We start from the raw sequence: 17,891 nt of genomic DNA, 5'->3' as shown, positions 1-17,891 counted from the left end.
TGCTGTGCCAGTGTTCCATTTAAGTGAGACTTGTGTTGGGAGTAGGGAAGGGGTGATGAGCAGATTTATTTGGGGCCAAATTAGCTGCAGAAAGTCTGATGGCGAGATGACAGACCTGGTGATGGTAAACTGAAAGTGAGTCAAGCCTTTGTAACAGTTCTTCAAACAGTGCCATGGAATACAGGAACATAGGAACAGGCGTAGGCCATTTAGCCCCTCGAGCCTGTTCTGCCATTCAGTGAAATCATGGATGATCTATGACCTAACTCCATATACCCGCCATTGCCCCATATCCCTTAATACCTTTGGTTAACAAAAATCTATCAATCTCAGCTTTAAAATTAACAATGACAGCAACAATTGCTGTTTGTGGAGAAGAGTTCCAAACTTCTAACACCCTTTGTGTGTAGAACTGTTTCCTAACTTCACTCCTGAAAGGCCTGTCTCTAATTTTTAGACCATGCCCCCTAGTCGTAGAATCCCCAGCCAGTGGAAATAGTTTCTCTCTACCCTATCAGTTCCACTTAATATCTTGAAAACTTCAATCAGATCACCCCTTAACCATCTCAATTCCAGGGACTACAACCCTAGTTTGTGTAATCTCTCCTTGTAATTTAACCCTTGGATTCCAGGTATCATTTTGCATTCCATTCAAGGCCAATATATCTTTCCTAAGGTGTGGTGCCCAGAACTGCTCACAGTACTCCAGGTGTGGTCTAACCAGGGCTTTGTATAGCTGTAGCATAAAAGCACTGGGTCAGAGCAGGCGTGCTGTCATCCTGAGAGAGGCAGCATAAGTCTCTCCCATGGAGCCAAGGCCACTGTCATGGGGCTGCGCCTCTACATTTCCTCTGCTCTCCGTGAGAACAGAGTGAGGGAGGGTAGCGATGCTCTGGACCCTATTCATACTCTCCACACTCCTGTCCATGCTCTCCTTCATGGATTGAAAGGCTGAGATGCTAGACCTAGAGCCATGGTAGTAGCCATCTGAGCTCACAGCAAAGCGGTCAGAGCTGTTACCAGAGGATCCATCATTGTGAGCTGCAGTGCAGTGTTCACAGAGCTAACCACTCGCTCCATGGTTGACTGCCTGGTCTCGATGCCTTGCTGGAGGACCCCACACAAGCTAGAGCTGTAGTCCTCCATTCTCTGTTCCATTGTGTGCAAGTTCTCTGGCAGGATACCCAGAGCACTTAAAAGGTCCTGGTGTATAGTGATCAGTCTCTGAATATAGGCTGCGATCTTTAGATCTTCATTCCTACCCTCTGAAGCAGGACTAGGATGCAAGCTCTCACTCCAGCTTCCTGGACCATCCCATTCCCCTGCCCTGTACTTCTTGGTCAATCTGCTAGTGTAGACTCTACTAGCCTATCCTCTAATGTATGCACAGTGCCAGTCTCTGAGCTGGTGCTTGCTAAAGTAAGATCAAGTGACACAGTCCCGCCTTCTGTGCTATTTTGTCAGCTCCTCATCCTCCGGCACTCTATAGTTTGTTGACCTGAAAGGAGAGAGAGGGACAAGGATTCGGTTTTAATGTGAAGGATAAGCAGAGAAAGGTGAGTGGCTATTGGACGCAGTGCACTTTGTCATGCTTAATGTGTGAGATTTCAGTGAGAAAGGGACAGAGTGAAAGATGGTCAAGAACCCTGCAGGATGTGTCCTCCAACCTGGCCCCTCGCGACTCCTCTGACACAACCCATCCCCATGACTTGTTCCTGGAATGGGAGAGAGGACCTCAAACAATGCTCTGCCTCCTGCTGTTCTCGCCTCCTTTCTATTGTTCGCCAGTTTTGCCTGCAAGAATGAAGGGAGAGTGTTGGTGGTCGCCTCGTGAAATGCTTTGAGGATCAAATAGCGGTGCTGGTATGTGAAGGGTGGCAAAGGTGTGAGGAGGTGAAGGCAGTACTACTGAGGAAAAAAAGGAGGTTCAGAGTGTGGCATTAGGAGCAGAAGGAGGTGGAATGAAGTGTGCTGAAGTGAATAGAGGAGATTGCTGGTACTTGGGGGAAGGAAGGGTGGTGAATGCTGGGACTTCAGGTAGTGCAGGGTTGTGCAGAGAGTGATGAGAGATCAGCGCTAGGAGTCTCACCATTGCAGCTCTGGTTAGGTCATTGAACTTCTTCCTACATTGGAATCAGGTCCATGGGGCAATGCTCCTGATGCTGACACCCTCCAACACCTGTGCCCACTGCTGGTGAGCAGCTTGGCGGGATATCTTCCTGCCGCTTGGTGGGAAGAGGACATCCCTCCTCCTGCTGACCTCCTCCACCAGGATTACTATTGCAGCATCGGAAAAGCGAGGGGCCCTTAAAGTATCAGCTTCTCCTACCACCTGAGCTGCCTTCAGGATGCCTGCAGCCAAAGTGCACCTCCCCTTTAAGTGGTGCAGGCTGCCTTTAAATAGCGGCGAGCTACCAATCAACAGCGCGACTAACGCTGGCAGCCTGCCTATTTAATTATAACAAGGGCCTCCAATTAATTTACCAGTCTTGTTCCGCCCACGTGATTAGGCGTGCGCTGCTGGCATCGCGCCTGAAAACGGCTCTACACGAATTTCTACCCCATTGATACATTTCAGTGGACCCCTGAAATAGTGACAAACTCCTTCTGTCCTAAGTTCAAAAGGACAATGTCCATTACCCAAGGGAAAACAGTGCTTTTCTTGCAGAAACCGTATTTATCAGTTTATAGCAATAGAAATAAATCAAGAGAGACCGAAATTTAATGAGGTCCTAGGGGTTCTCCTCGAAACCTCCCCACCCCCCTCCAAAAGGACCTGGGGACCTCAGACTGAAAGTTTATGCTGCAAGGTGTAAAACTACTTAACACACTGCCACATGTTAATTTGGAAATCCATTTTATTTTCATTGAGTAGATAATGACATAGAATATTTTAAATCCCTATTTTTCAAGACTTGCAAACCTTCAGGCTGGGTTGGCGGCACCACCCTACATAGAATCATAGAATAGCACAGCACAGACGGAGGCCATTCGGCCCATCGAGTCTGCGCTGGCTCTTTTGAAGAGCAATCCAGTTAGTCCCACTCCCACGCCCTTTCCCAATATCCCTGCAATTTTTTCTCTTCCAAGTATTTATCCAATTGCCTTTTGAAAGCTACTATTGAATCAGTGTCCACCGCCCTATCAGGCAGCGCATTCCAAATCCTAACCACTCGTTGTGTAAAAAAGTTTTTTCTCCTGTCACCTTTGGTTCCTTTGCCAATCACCTTAAATCTGTGCTCTCTTATTATCAACCCTTCAGCCATTGGAAACAGCTTCTCTTTATTTACTCTATCTAAACCCTTCATAATTTTAAACACCTCTATCAAATCTCCTCTCAGCCTTCTCTGCTCTCAGGAGAACAACCACAGCTTCATAGTCTATCCACGTAACTGTATTCCCTCATCCCTGGAACCATTAGAGCTTCTCCATGTCAACGAGCTGAAGTAGACACGCTGAAGTCTTTTGATGTTACCAACACCTGCCCAGGGTGAGGGCGCAATAAACCAACTCTGTCCAACAACACAACGTAGAGCTGAGAGCAAGCAGTGAAATAAATGGTTAGACCACAGTGACACTCCATTGCATTAGGGGGCACTGTTGCCTTTAGTTAAGTTACATGTTTTGTTTAGAACATAAGAACATAAGAAACAGGAACAGGAGTCGGCCATTCGGCCCCTCAAGCCTGCTCCGCCATTCAATAAGATCATGGCTGGTCCAATCGTGGCCTCAACTCCACTTTCCTGCTCTCTCCCCATACCCCTTGACTCCCTTGTTGCTCAAATATCTGTCTATCTCCGCCTTGAATATATTCAATGACTCCGCCTCCACAGCTCTCTGGGGTAGAGAATTCCAAAGATTCACGACCCTCTGAGAGAAGAAATTCCTCCTCATCTCCGTCTTAAATGGGTGACCCCTTATTCTGAGACTATGCCCCCTAGTTCTAGATTCCCCCACGAGGGGCAACATCCTCTCAGCATCCACCCTGTCAATCCCCCTCAGAATCTTACATGTTTCAATAAGATCACCTCTCATTCTTCTAAACTCCAATGAGCATAGGCCCAACCTGCTCAACCTTTCGTCATAAGTCAACCCCTTCATCCCAGGAATCAACCTAGTGAACCTTCTCTGCGCTGCCTCCAATGCAAGTATATCCTCCCTTAAATATGGAGACCGCAACTGTACGCAGTACTCCAGGTGCAGTCTCACCAACACCCTATAAAGTTGCATCAAAACTTCCCTACTTTTATACTCCACACTCCTTACAATAAAGGCCAACATTCCATTAGCCTTCCTAATTACTTGCTGTGCCTGCATGCTAACCTTTTGTGTTTCATGTACTAGGACCCCCAGATCGCTTAGTACCCCAGCATTTTGTAGTCACTCCATTTAAATAATAATTTGCTTTTTTCATTCATTTAGTATTATAAATAACCTCATTTTTATGGAACAGTTGCTGTTTTACCAGAAACACTAGAGTTTGGGGTTTGTGTTCTATATAATTACTTTGAATTTCTACTTTTTAATATTGAATCACTGAAGCATTGTTGACACCGTAAACAGCCACTCCATCCACCGTATCTACAAGATGCATTGCGGCAACTCACTAAGGCTTCTTCGACAGCATCTTCCAAACCCGCGACCTCCACTACCTAGGAAGACAAGGGCAGCAGGCGCATGGGAACACCGGCACCTCCAAGTTCCTCTTCAAGGCACACACCATCCTGACTTGGATATATATCGCCATTCCTTCATCGTCGCTGGGTCAAAATCCTGGAACTCCCTCCCTAACAGCACTGTGGGAGCACCTTCACCACACGGACTGCAGCGGTTCAAGAAGGCGGCTCACCACCACCTTCTTGAGGGCAATTAGGGATGGGCAATAAATGCTGGCCTTGCCAGCGACGCCCATATCCAAGAAGAAATTTTAAAAAAGTAACTTGTTATTTTGTCACATTACTTAAAGAATGAACAGAATAGGAAATGCATGTTAACCATTTAACCAAGTGTTTACAGACTTAGAAATAAATGAAAAAGAACAGAAGCTGAAATAACAAAAAAATATAAAATAAAAAGAGAAACAGGTAGATAAAGTGACTCAGGATTGTGGAATGGTGCAAAATAAGTTTGAGCAATCCAGAACTTAACCAACACTCCGGATAATCTCCATGGTAACGTTTTCAAAGGTGACGTGATGGGAGCTAAAGGTTTAACGCTTTGTGAATTGTGAGGCAAGTTATAATGACTGGCGTATCAGGAATACAATGAAATCGCTGGTCTCTGTGTCTGATCCTTCATTGGCGCTCGCATCAGGCGATACTTCATACAGGGAGCAGAGTCTTGGCAAAATTTAGCGCTACTAAATACAGGCTACCTGTGACTTGCTGAAAGGCTGTCATTTGTGTACATTTTGCTAAATGTTTGTGCCCATCAAAGTGAGTGATGTCATGCTGAAACACATTTTTCCACTTTTCTACCTAGTGACTCAGGATAAAAAAATCTCTCTGTCTGATACAGTGATGGGATAGATCTTCTAATCGATGAATGGAAACAAAAGTGGATGTAACCAATCAGAGAAATGGACGGTGCTCCATTACACCAGATTTCTGCCCATTTAGTGGCCTGTCCAGTATTCCAGTCGGGTCTTGTACTAATCTCAGAAGCGCCACCAGTTTGCAGTTAATTATATTAAAATTAACCTCAAATTACATCATTTAGACAGCCGCATGATTTCCTGATGTTAGCACTCAGTCATCTGTCCACCTGTATAAAAACATGGGTTTCTGGGCTGCTAGGTATGCTGTTTATGGAAGTGCATATAAAGAGCCCTGTATGTTGCAATGTAACAACCTAGGCCTGGCAGATGTCTGGTGGAGCCCACATCCCACGTAGAAGGAATTCATTTCCAACTTGAACCCTCACAGGACATACTCCAGGACAGACTACTTCCTGCAGCAATTTCACCGATCCTGAGTCATACACTGACATAGGGCCAATAGTCATCTCAGACAGTGCCCCAATCATTCTCCAGCCCACCCGACCTAATCACAATGCCCCTTCCAGAAACTGCCACCTCAACCAAGTTCCTATCCTTCCTCCTGGCTAAACTCGCCTACTGCATGGCTCAAAAAACTAAGGACCCCACACTTCCCGAAACTGCTATGGCAAATCACCAGAGCACTCCTTGGGAGTCACATTATCACCTTCAGACCTGGAGCAAAAAGTAATAGAGTTACATAGAATTACATAGAATTTTACTGCACAGAAAACAGGCCATTCGGCCCAACCGGTCTATGCTCCACACGAGCCTCCTCCCACCTTGCTTCATCTCACCCTATCACATATCCTTCTATTCCTTTCTCCCTCATGTACTCATCTATCTAAGCTATTCACCTCAACCACTCCATGTGGTAGCGAGTTCCACAATCTCACCGCTCTCTGAGTGAAGAAGTTTCTCCTGAATTCCTTGTTTCTTCGTGATTATCTTAGAAACGTAGAAGATAGGAGCAGGAGTAGGCCATTCGGCCCTTTGAGCCTGTTCTGCCATTTAATGAGATCATGGCTGATCATCCAAATTCAGTACCTTGTCCCTGCCTTCTCCCCATATCCCTTGATCCCTTTAGCCTTAATAGAAACATAGAAGATAGGAGCAGGTGTACGCTCCTATTTATGGCCCCTAGTTTGGTCTCTCCCACAAGTAGAAACATCTTTTCTATGTCTACCCTATCGAACCCCTTCATAATTTTAAAGACCCCTATTTGTCACCTCTGAGTCTCTTTCCTTTTAGTTCTGGTATTATCCTTGTAAATTTTTTTTACATTTTCTCCAGTGCGTCTACATATTTTTTGTAACATGGAGGCCAGAACTGTGCACAGTACTCTAAATGGTTCTATATAACCAAGGTTCTATACAAGTTTAACATAACTTCCCTGCTTTTGAATTCCATTCCTCTAGAAATGAGCCCCAGTGCTAGGTTTGCATTTTTTATGGCTTTATTAACCTGAGTTGCTACATTTAATGATTTGTGAATCTTCACCACTGTGGTAAACCACTGTTGTTCACTGTTGTTCACTTCACTGTTGTTCACTTCACTGTTGTTCACTCTTGCCCATTGTTGTACCTGTCTGTGCATGCCTCAGCTGGCTCCGCCCCTGGCTCCACCCATATGCCCTGGTATAAAGGCGGCTGCTCTGCAGTTCCCCAGGCATTCAGGACCAGTCGACCACTAGAGGCATGCCTTCGTTCTTTAGCTAATAAAAGCCTGTTTGTTACTCTCTTAACTTCCAGTCTTTCTCAGTAATTGATAGCGCATCAATTTTATTAGCTAAAACTTTTTTTTCGATGGAACAAATCCTCAAACCAGCACGCCTGGAACTAGACCCTCAAGAGGCGGATTCATCTACAAGTTCGCACACTGGCTGCGATGCTTCGAATTTTTCCTAGAAGCCTCCGTCGAGACTGTTCAAAACGATGGCGACAAACTAAGAGTTCTGACCTCCAAGGTGAACCACCAAGCTTATTCGCTCATCCAAGATGCGACTACCTACAAGGGTGCTCTCGACCTCCTTAAAGAACAGTACGCACGCCCGGTAAATGAGGTTTACGCCAGACACCTCCTGGGGTCCCGCAAACAGCAACCCGGGGAATCGATGGAGGTATACCTACGGGCGCTGAAGGTGCTCGGCCGGGCCTGCAAATGTAAAGAGGTGTCGGCCGCGGTGTACACGGAGGAACTTGTCCGGGACGCCTTCGTCGCGGGCCTCAGGTCCAACTACACCCGGCAGAGACTATTGGAGCAGGGCGAACTCGACCTGAAGAAGGCCACGGCCCTCGCACTCTCGCTAGACGTGGCCCACCGGAATATGGACGCCTACTCCCCTGACCGCGCGGCCGCATCGTGGATGGCGCGGGCACCGCCATCCTGGGACACGGTAGGACTGCCACCCGGCACCGCGCCACCCCCGTCACATCCCACCAACGGCCCAACTTCTGCAGCGATGTCCCGGGGCCCGAAGTGTTACTTCTGCGGCCAAGCCAAACACCCCAGAGCGCGCTGCCCGGCGAAAAACGCTACTTGCTCTGGTTGTGGGAAGAAAGGGCACTACGCCAGCGTCTGCAAGGCTAAACCTACCCCAAACTCCAGCAGTGCCGCGTGTGGGCCGAGCGGGCCGCCATCTTGGACGCCGCCATCTTGGATGCCATCTTGTACGCCTCCAGCCACGTGTGGATCATGGGCGCCGCCATCTTGGACGCCTTCGACCATGGGTGATCCGTTCCGGCCGCCATTTTTGCAACGGGCCCCCGACTCACCCACCGCCTCACCTGATGACTGCAGCGACACGCCTGACCCTACGCTGGCCTCCGTTACACTGGACCAATCTAGACCTCACCAACTAGCCAGGTCCATGATGGACATTAAGGTAAACGGCCGCGCCACGACCTGCCTCTTCGACTGCGGGAGCACGGAGAGCTTTATCCACCCCGACACGGTGCGGCGTTACTCTCTCCCGGTCCTGCCAGCGCGCCACCAAGTCTCTATGGCCTCCAAGTCCCATTCAGCGGATGTCGGCGGCTACTGCGTGGTGACCCTTTCGGTGAGGGGCACAGAGTACAGAAACTTTAAACTGCTTGTCCTGCCCCATCTCTGCGCTGCCGTTCTACTGGGGTTGGATTTTCAGTGCCACCTTAAGAGTGTCACGATGGCGTACGGTGGACCCCTTCCCCCACTCACAGTCTGCAACCAGCAGTTTTCAAATTGCCCGCCGCGCACCTTTTGCAGCCTCTTCACGCTTAAAGTCACCCCCACCCCGTTGTTCGCTAACCTCGCCCACGACTGTAAGCCTATCGCCACCAAAAGCAGGCGATACAGCGCTGGCGACAGAGTTTTTATTAAATCTGAGGTGGAGCGGCTCCTGAAGGAGGGGATTATTGAAGCTAGCACCAGCCCCTGGCGAGCCCAGGTTGTGGTCGTCAAGACCGGCGAGAAGCAGCGCCTGGTCATTGGCTACAGCCAAACAATTAACCGATATACCCAACTGGACGCATACCCCCTCCCCCGCATATCTGATATGGTCAATCAGATCGCACAATACCGCGTATTCTCCACCATTGACCTTAAGTCAGCATATCACCAACTCCCTATCCGCTATGAGGACCGCCAGTATACTGCCTTCGAGGCAAACGGCCGCCTCTACCACTTCCTTCGGGTTCCCTTCGGCGTCACCAACAGGGTCTCCGTTTTCCAAAGGGAGATGGACCGGATGGTCGACCAGAATGCATTGCAGGCCACTTTTCCCTACCTGGACAATGTGACCATCTGCGGCCATGACCTGCAGGACCATGACGCCAACCTCGACAAATTCCTCCGCACTGCCCAACTCTTAAACCTTACGTATAACAAGGAGAAGTGCATATTCCGCACAACCCGCCTCGCTATCCTTGACTGTGTTGTGGAACACGGAGTCATCGGCCCCGACCCCGACCGGATGCGTCCCCTTATGGACCTTCCCCTGCCCCACTGCCTCAAGGCCCTGAAGAGATGCCTGGGGTTTTTCTCCTACTACGCCCAGTGGGTCCCTAATTATGCGGACAAAGCCCGTCCACTTATCAAGTCCACCTCTTTTCCCCTGGCGGCAGAGGCCGACTTAGCCTTCCACCGTATCAAAGAGGACATTGCTAAAGCCACCATGCACGCGGTGGATGAGTCCATCCCTTTCCAGGTGGAGAGCGATGCGTCCGACTTTGCCCTGGCCGCTACCCTTAACCAGGCGGGAAGGCCCGTGGCCTTCTTTTCACGAACCCTCCAAGGCTCCGAAATCAGACACTCCTCTGTCGAAAAGGAGGCCCAGGCCATTGTGGAAGCTGTGCGACATTGGAGGCATTACCTGGCCGGAAAACGATTCACCCTACTCACTGACCAGCGTTCAGTGCTTTTATGTTTAATAACAAGCAGAGGGGCAAAATCAAAAATGACAAGATTTTGAGGTGGAGAATTGAACTTTCCACCTACAATTACGATATCTTGTACCGGCCCGGGAAACTCAATGAGCCCCCGGATGCTCTATCGCGAGGTACATGTGCCAACGCACAGGTTGATAGACTGCGGGCCCGCCACAATGACCTCTGCCACCCGGGGGTCACCAGGTTCTTCCATTTCATCAAGGCCCGCAACCTGCCTTACTCCATTGAGGAGGTCAGGACCATGACCAGGAACTGCCAAGTCTGCGCTGAGTGCAAACCGCACTTTTATAGACCAGACAGGGCTCACCTGATAAAAGCCACTCGCCCCTTCGAGCGCCTGAGCGTTGATTTTAAAGGGCCTCTCCCCTCCTCCGACCGCAACGTGTACTTCCTCAACATTATTGATGAGTACGCCCGTTTCCCGTTTGCCATCCCCTGCCCGGACATGACCAGTGCCACGGTCATTAAATGCCTGAACGACCTCTTCACCCTGTTCGGTTTCCCCAGCTATATCCATAGCGACCGGGGCTCATCGTTTATGAGCGACGAACTCCGTCAGTACCTGCTCGCTAGGGGTATTGCCACAAGCAGGACCACCAGTTACAACCCCCGGGGGAACGGACAGGTGGAAAGAGAGAATGCGACAGTTTGGAAGGCCGCCCTGCTAGCCTTAAAGTCTAGGGGCCTTCCGACCTCCCGCTGGCAGGATGTGCTCCCCGATGTGCTCCACTCTATTCGGTCACTGCTCTGCACTGCCACCAACGCCACCCCTCATGAGAAAATGTTTGTCTTCCCAAGGAAGTCCACATCGGGGACATCGCTACCGCCATGGCTGACGTCCCCAGGGCCGGTCCTACTGAGAAGACACGTGAGGACCCATAAAATGGACCCCCTGGTCGAGAGGGTCGACCTCCTCCACGCCAACCCCCAGTATGCTTACATTGCGTACCCGGACGGGCGGGAGGACACAGTCTCCATACGAGACCTCGCACCCTCGGGGGCCCCTGAAACCAACATCACCGCTACCCACAATGCACCGGTGGCAACGGACCCATACCTAACACCTGTAGACGGCACGCCGTGGCCCCGTGACCCGCCATTGATCACCAACCAACTCAACACCCATGAGGACGACACGCCAGTGCTCCGGCCCACGCGGGACTCGGCGTCGGAAGCTGCACCACCTCAGCCGTCGCCACGACGATCACGGCAGCATACAAGACCCCCAGAAAGACTTAATTATATGAACTTTTAATACACTTCACCCTGTCGGACTCATTTTTAAGCAAGGGGTGAATGTGGTAAACCACTGTTGTTCACTGTTGTTCACTTCACTGTTGTTCACTGTTGTTCACTTCACTGTTGTTCACTCTTGCCCATTGTTGTACCTGTCTGTGCATGCCTCAGCTGGCTCCGCCCCTGGCTCCACCCATATGCCCTGGTATAAAGGCGGCTGCTCTGCAGTTCCCCAGGCATTCAGGACCGGTCGACCACTAGAGGCATGCCTTCGTTCTTTAGCTAATAAAAGCCTGTTTGTTACTCTCTTAACTTCCAGTCTTTCTCAGTAATTGATAGCGCATCAACCCCTAAATCCCTTTGCGTCTCTACCCCATTTGGACTCTCATTTTCCAAGGAATAGGTGGCCTCCTTATTCCTCGTAACAAAATGTATCCAGACTGCACACTCCACTCCAACTTTGGTCTTACTAAGGTTGTATTTAGATTCACCATTTCTACTTCTATATTCTTTTGCCATAAAGCCCATTATTCCATTTGCTATTTTATAACCTTATTCACTTGAGATGCTGCTTTTAATGTGTGGCGAATCTGAATCCCCCCAAGACTCTGCTCTTCAACATAACCCAGCTTTCCCGCCATTTAAAGTATAAGGATTGCTTTTTTTGATCATCAAAATGTAGCATAATTCCATCTGGCACTTTTTTGCCCATTTCACCATCTTATCAATATCCCCTTAAGGCTTTCCTTGGTCTTGCGAATTGTTTAGTATGCTTCCTATTTTAATATTATCTACACATTTGAACACACCCTCTACCCGTTATCCAAATTTGATGTACACAGTGAACAGAAGTGGTCCCAGTACTGAGCCCTGCGGCACACTGCCACTGAGAAACTGCCCTTCAGTCCTAATCTGTTTAATTCCTTCTAAACAGTTTTTAATCCAATTTGCTATCCTCCCTGTTATTCCATATCCTCTAATCATCTCCAATAGTCTCTTGTGTGGTACCTTATCAAAGACTTACTGAGAGTTCATGTAGACCATATCCACTACATTTTCTCCAGCCACTATATCTGTCACCTCCTCAGGTTTGTCAAGCACAATGTTCCTTTCTGAAATCTATGTGGGCTAGCTTCTTTTTTCTCCATTTAAATATTTAGTAATTTTATCTTTAATTAAAGATTCCAAAATGCTTCCCACTAGTCTTGTTGTTGCCTGCCAATACCGCTGGGAGATAAATACTATTAAATTAAAAGAATGTATAATCTATTAAAAACATGTACATTTCTCCTTGGCCAGTTTTGGAGCCATACAGAAGGAAGCTGCATTGTGCAGTGTTATTACAGTAAAACCTTTTCCCAAGGGGTGCCCAAATGTGCCGATAATATTAATTGGGGAGCGGTCAGAGTGGCTTTTAGTAACAGGTGTTATTTTGGGAGAGATGATTCAATCTTCAAATGTCCTCATCAGGATGGACCATGTCATGTCATTCAGGGAACTGACTTTTTTTTCATCTACTCAGATTGAGAAAATAGTAGGCATGACCGTTAGGATTTTTGAGGGTCACCAGTGTCTTTTATAGATCATGGGGGGAAAATTTGGTTGATTAGCGCCTCCCATTAGCGCCCTCTTAGGGCACTAATGGGGTACAAAGCAACTAGCTGACAAGACATTTTGCAGCAGTGCTAAACACTACCGCCACGATCTCCTGCGCCCGCAGATCATGACGTCAGTCGAGTGTGCAACGTCCCGGGAGCGCCCCGGACCGGATATTGAGTGGTGCCCCCTGCCTTACTGCCTGCCGCTAGCAACGACAGGTAGAGGGGAATGTTTTGCAGTCGGGAAGGGACTGGGGAAGCGTTATTTAAAGGCGGCCGCATCCTGCCTTTTTTTGTCGGCGACATTTTTGCACCACTCCAGAGAGAGAGAGACTTCTGGAGAGAGTCAATGCTGTGTGAAGGAGTTTTGGGTACTGAGCAGCACTTTGCAGGTTCATTTTGATTTGACCTTCTTTGCATTGATTTAGAAGAGACTGTGGGGGCTGCACTCTGAGCTCTTTCCTTGGGCCTCTCCATTGTTCTTTCCAACAGATTTGATGTACAGGTCTCTCCAGGCCGAGATTCAAGGCTGCAATGAGCATGGTGTGGCTGGAGAGCAAGATCGACCCTCCCCTTTAAGAACTGGCCGACGCCAGTGTGTCTGTATTCCATTGCTAACTGACATCACATGAGCTTCGCCAGCGCTCTGAGGTAGCGCCTCGCTCCTCGGCGTTAGCGCCTTAAGAGAGGATGTGTAGCGCCTGATTTAGTGCTCCAATCACCTCCAGAGGCGATAGAAGCCAAGTTTGCAGTCAGAGGCGATAATTAGCGCCAGGCGCTAAACTTAGCGACAGACGTTAATCTAAGCGGCTGGCCAAAAATTGCGCCCTAAACGGGGCGATACTGAATTTCTCCCCCCCGTAGATTTCTCTTAAAATGTGTTCCTCTGAGGGTCCCTTTGGCTACTTAATTACTTCTTAACCTAGGTGTAAAGCAGAAAATGTGCACGGACCTGGAGCCATCAATGGTACATAGATGGGACAATGCAAGCGCATTCAAAGTTGCATCAGTGCACAGATCACAACACAAGTAAACTTGGCCACAGCTGGTAAATCTCATGGTCAGTAAAGATGGGGGATTTTAAAGTGGCAGTGTATAAACCTGCACACATATAACAATTACGAGTCTGGATCAGATATCACTGACACATTCAGCGTTTTTATAACTTTGAATCTTTAGCTTCATTCCAAAGTTGCTTTTCTGGTAAATCACAGAGCCGCTTAACAATCTCTGACTCATTTTTGAATTCTGTTATAACTTGCTAACCACATGCTCATCTCAGAACACCTCAGTTAGTTCAGCGAGTGAGTTAACCAGTGAGTAATTGAGCTGTACAGACAGAGACGTTCCCAGGTTCAGTTTGCCCTGAGAGAGCATTGGCAGGCAATGAATTAGCCCTGGCGTCCGTGGGTTAGGGAGGGGAAAGTTAGCCCGATCACTATCCAGCTGACCACAGCCTGAACAAGATTTTTAGATGAAGCCGTCTATAAAGAGTTGGAGACACATCAGAGCAATTCCAGAATATTGGAGCGAGGAGGTCCCAATCTAAAGAATGTGTAATGTATTTTTGTGTGATGCACTGTCATTGTTTGCTACTTTCTAAACTACGGTCCTGTTAAATCCTCTTTTGTATTATTGCTAAATTGACGGTTGGGCTGCTATTTATTGTCTGTGTCATCACAGGGGGTGGGGGGCAATTTTCCTCCCTTTTTTGCCCTGAGTGCATCTATTTCCAGGGCGTAACACAGAGCAGAAAGAGACAGAGACTCCCCCCTGTGCCTGGGCTCCATCCCATTTGTGCTTCACAGGTCACAGGTCGAGCGGGGGCCCAACTCAGTGCAACCGCCTATCATTCAGGTTCATTCAACAGACGGCAAGTGACGAGATCAGAGCCTGCACGCTGATCTCCTCGATTTACACGGCCTGCAGCGCCGGCATGCTTGAGGCCTTCCACGATCGGTGGGCACCGCGGAGACTGGAGTGCATCATCAACCCAGCCAATCAAATTTTAATTTAATTTGTTCAGTTTTATTTAAAGTTTTACAAGTAATTTATTTTAACCACCCACACTAAAAGAGTACACGGCCTGCAGGTCATGTGCGGGCAATGCTCGTGTAAACCGGGGCTTCGCTTTAGCAGCGCTGAGTTTCGAACGCTCAGCAGTTTAAAGCGACAGGCAACAACTTAAACAGAAAAAAACGAGAGAAATCGATTTCTGGCCACTGAGGTGGGAATTCTTTTTAAAGGTTGTTGTTGCGATATGGCTGCTCAGTGGGCAGGATCACAGAATCACAGAATCCCCACAGTGCAGATAGAGGCCATTTCGGCCCATCGAGCCTGCACCGACACATATCCCACCCTATCCCCGTAACCCCATGTATTTAATCCCCTAACACTAAGGGTCAATTTTATCATAGCCAAATCAACCTAACCCGCACATCTTTGGACTGTGGGAGGAAACCGGAGCACCCGGAGGAAACCCACACAGACACAGGGAGAATGTGCAAACTCCACACAGACAGTCGCCCGAGGCCAGATTTGAACCCGGGTCCCTGGCGCTGTGAGGCAACAGTGCTAACCATTATGCCACCGTGCCCCCCTCTCTCAAGCTCACGCGATCCTCCTGAGCACAGTACGGGTCACATTTGGATTCCCTTTGTATATGTGCTACTTGACGGAAGAAACAGGGGGAAGAACACTTGGATGCCAGGGCAGCAGCAGTGTAGGAGGGGGAGGCCGGCCACCATGACCCTGCCAGCTGACTATATCAGCCCTGGTAGAAATGATCTGGTGTTGAAAGAGAAGTAATACCTGTTCAATAGGCTCTGAATCATAGAAACATAGAAGATAGGAGCAAGAGTAGGCCATTCGGCCCCTCGAGCCTGCTCCGCCATTCAATGAGATCATGGCTGATCATCCAAATTCAGTACCCTGTCCCTGCCTTCTCCCCATATCCCTTGATCCCTTTAGCCTCAAGAAATATATCCAACTCCTTCTTGAATATATTTAATGAATTGGCCTCTACTGCCTTCTGTGGTAGAGAATTCCACAGGTTCACCACTCTCTTGGTGAAGAAATTCCTCCTCATTTCTGTCCTAAATGGCTTACCCCTTATCCTTAGACTGTGACCCCTGGTTCTGGACTCCCCGAATCACCAGAGAGGCAGTGACAGAGCTGTTCAGTAGGCTTCAGGAGGACCTACAGTCCAACTCTAGGGCAGGCACAGTGATGCTAGCCATTTCCAGTCCTCCCAGCATCTTTCTTGTCGCCCAGTACTAAATCATAAACACTGACATTTGCATTCCCTCCCTACTTACCTGCTAATCAGATCTCATCTCTGCACTCTGTATTTGTAATTTAACAAATGAAACTCTGTGCAAATACTGTGAAGCCAGAATTTGCTAAACAGCATACAAAGTATCTCAGAAACAAGTGCCTGTTACCAGGGTGCTAGTCCCTCCTTGGGCATGCTGTGCGTGCATCCCTGCTCGGGTGCTTCTTCTCATTGCAGTCCCTATGGCGGGGGGCCTGTGAGGCAACTGTGCATCTGTGAGAGGTACCTGGGATCCAGCTCACTCACAAACTTTCTAAGCATGGTTGCTACATGGGTCTGCTTCATGCTACTGCCTGAAAGATGCTGAGGCTGGCATAATAGCCTCTCCTCCCTGCCGCTGCCATTCATTCCGAGGCTGACTGCATATTTCCAATGCCATACATTAGAACCGTCACATGTGGGTTGTGGAATTCCCCCACATTACCATTCGACAGAAAATTACAGGGTGGAATGTACAATTTCCTAATGTGGTCTGCTGCTGAGAGGCCGTTAAATCTCAAAAATTTCTACGCCTGTGACACTAAGTACGTTGCTGACTGATTTACTTAGAACTCTAAGGGCTGGATTGTCCTCCAGGGCGGTGTCACCAGGCTGTTACCTCCTAAAATCTAGAAATATAAATGTTTACAGAGCCAAGAGGAAAGTGGTCCAGCTCTCTAAACATTTAAATGAAGGCTAGGCAGCTTTTCAGTCTATTGAGGGGAGTCCTTTCTCTGTCACAACAGGACACACACACACCTACACTTCAGCAGCATAATAATACATTGGGCCTGATAATGTATGGGGATATTTTTGTTGTGCCCCGGAGGTAGTAATTCCACCTACCCACTGCCTGCAGTGCTATCCCTGCTGTACAACATAGGACCGACAACAATTTGCATTTATATAACGCCTTTAATGTTGAAAACATTAACAGTGTTATATAAATGCACATTGCTGTTGTCATTGTGGATCCCATATTATGGCACCTTTAACATAATCAGACAAAAGTGGTCACTGAGTCAATGAAAGAGATATTGGCCACCAATTTCCTCAGAGCTGGTGCTGCTCCACTGCTCTAGCTTCACCAGAAGTGCGATGGAAACCGTTGCTTACACATAAACGGGATTTCTGCCACACTTGTGCCATAGTTACAACAGTGGAACAGGAACAGCTTCCAAGAAATTATGGGCCATTAGGAGGGAAGGCCAAAAGCTGGACAAATAGTGGGTTGTAAGGATGGTCTTAAAGAAGGAGAGGAAGGTAAAGAGGCAGAGAGGTTTAGGTAAGTAAGAGTGTAGGACCTAGCCGGCTGAAGGCAGTGTTGGGGCAAAAGGAGGGGGACCCCCACAAAAGGCCAGAATTAGAATAACCCATAGCTTTGGGGGGAGGCGAGGTTGTAGGGCTGGAGGAGGTTGTAGATGTAGGGAGGAGTGGGGCCATGAGGGGATCAAGACACCAGGATGAGAATTTTTAATTGGAGGAATTGTAGCAGCAGCAGCTCTGAGGAAATTGCTGGCCAATATCTCTTTCATTGGCTCAGTGACCACTTTTGTCTGATTATGTTAAAGGGGCCATCCTCAGACTGGAGGGTGGTAGACGGTGGTTGTAATGATCAATAACATGTCATTCTATAGTGGACACTAGGTGGAGCCGTAGAGCTGTGTAGAGCTATATATATATAAGACTACACTACCCAGCAGTATGTATATTAAGACTACATTACCCATGAGGTACTAGGCTACCCACAAGGCAGCAGTCAAGATGGAAGCCTCTACAGATAC

The sequence above is a fragment of the Somniosus microcephalus genome, chromosome 5 (genome assembly GCF_052327205.1).
Source record: "Somniosus microcephalus isolate GS21.2 chromosome 5, FLI_Smic_1.0, whole genome shotgun sequence".
Classification (NCBI taxonomy): Eukaryota; Metazoa; Chordata; class Chondrichthyes; order Squaliformes; family Somniosidae; genus Somniosus; species Somniosus microcephalus.
Note: the sequence above shows the minus strand (reverse complement) of the source record.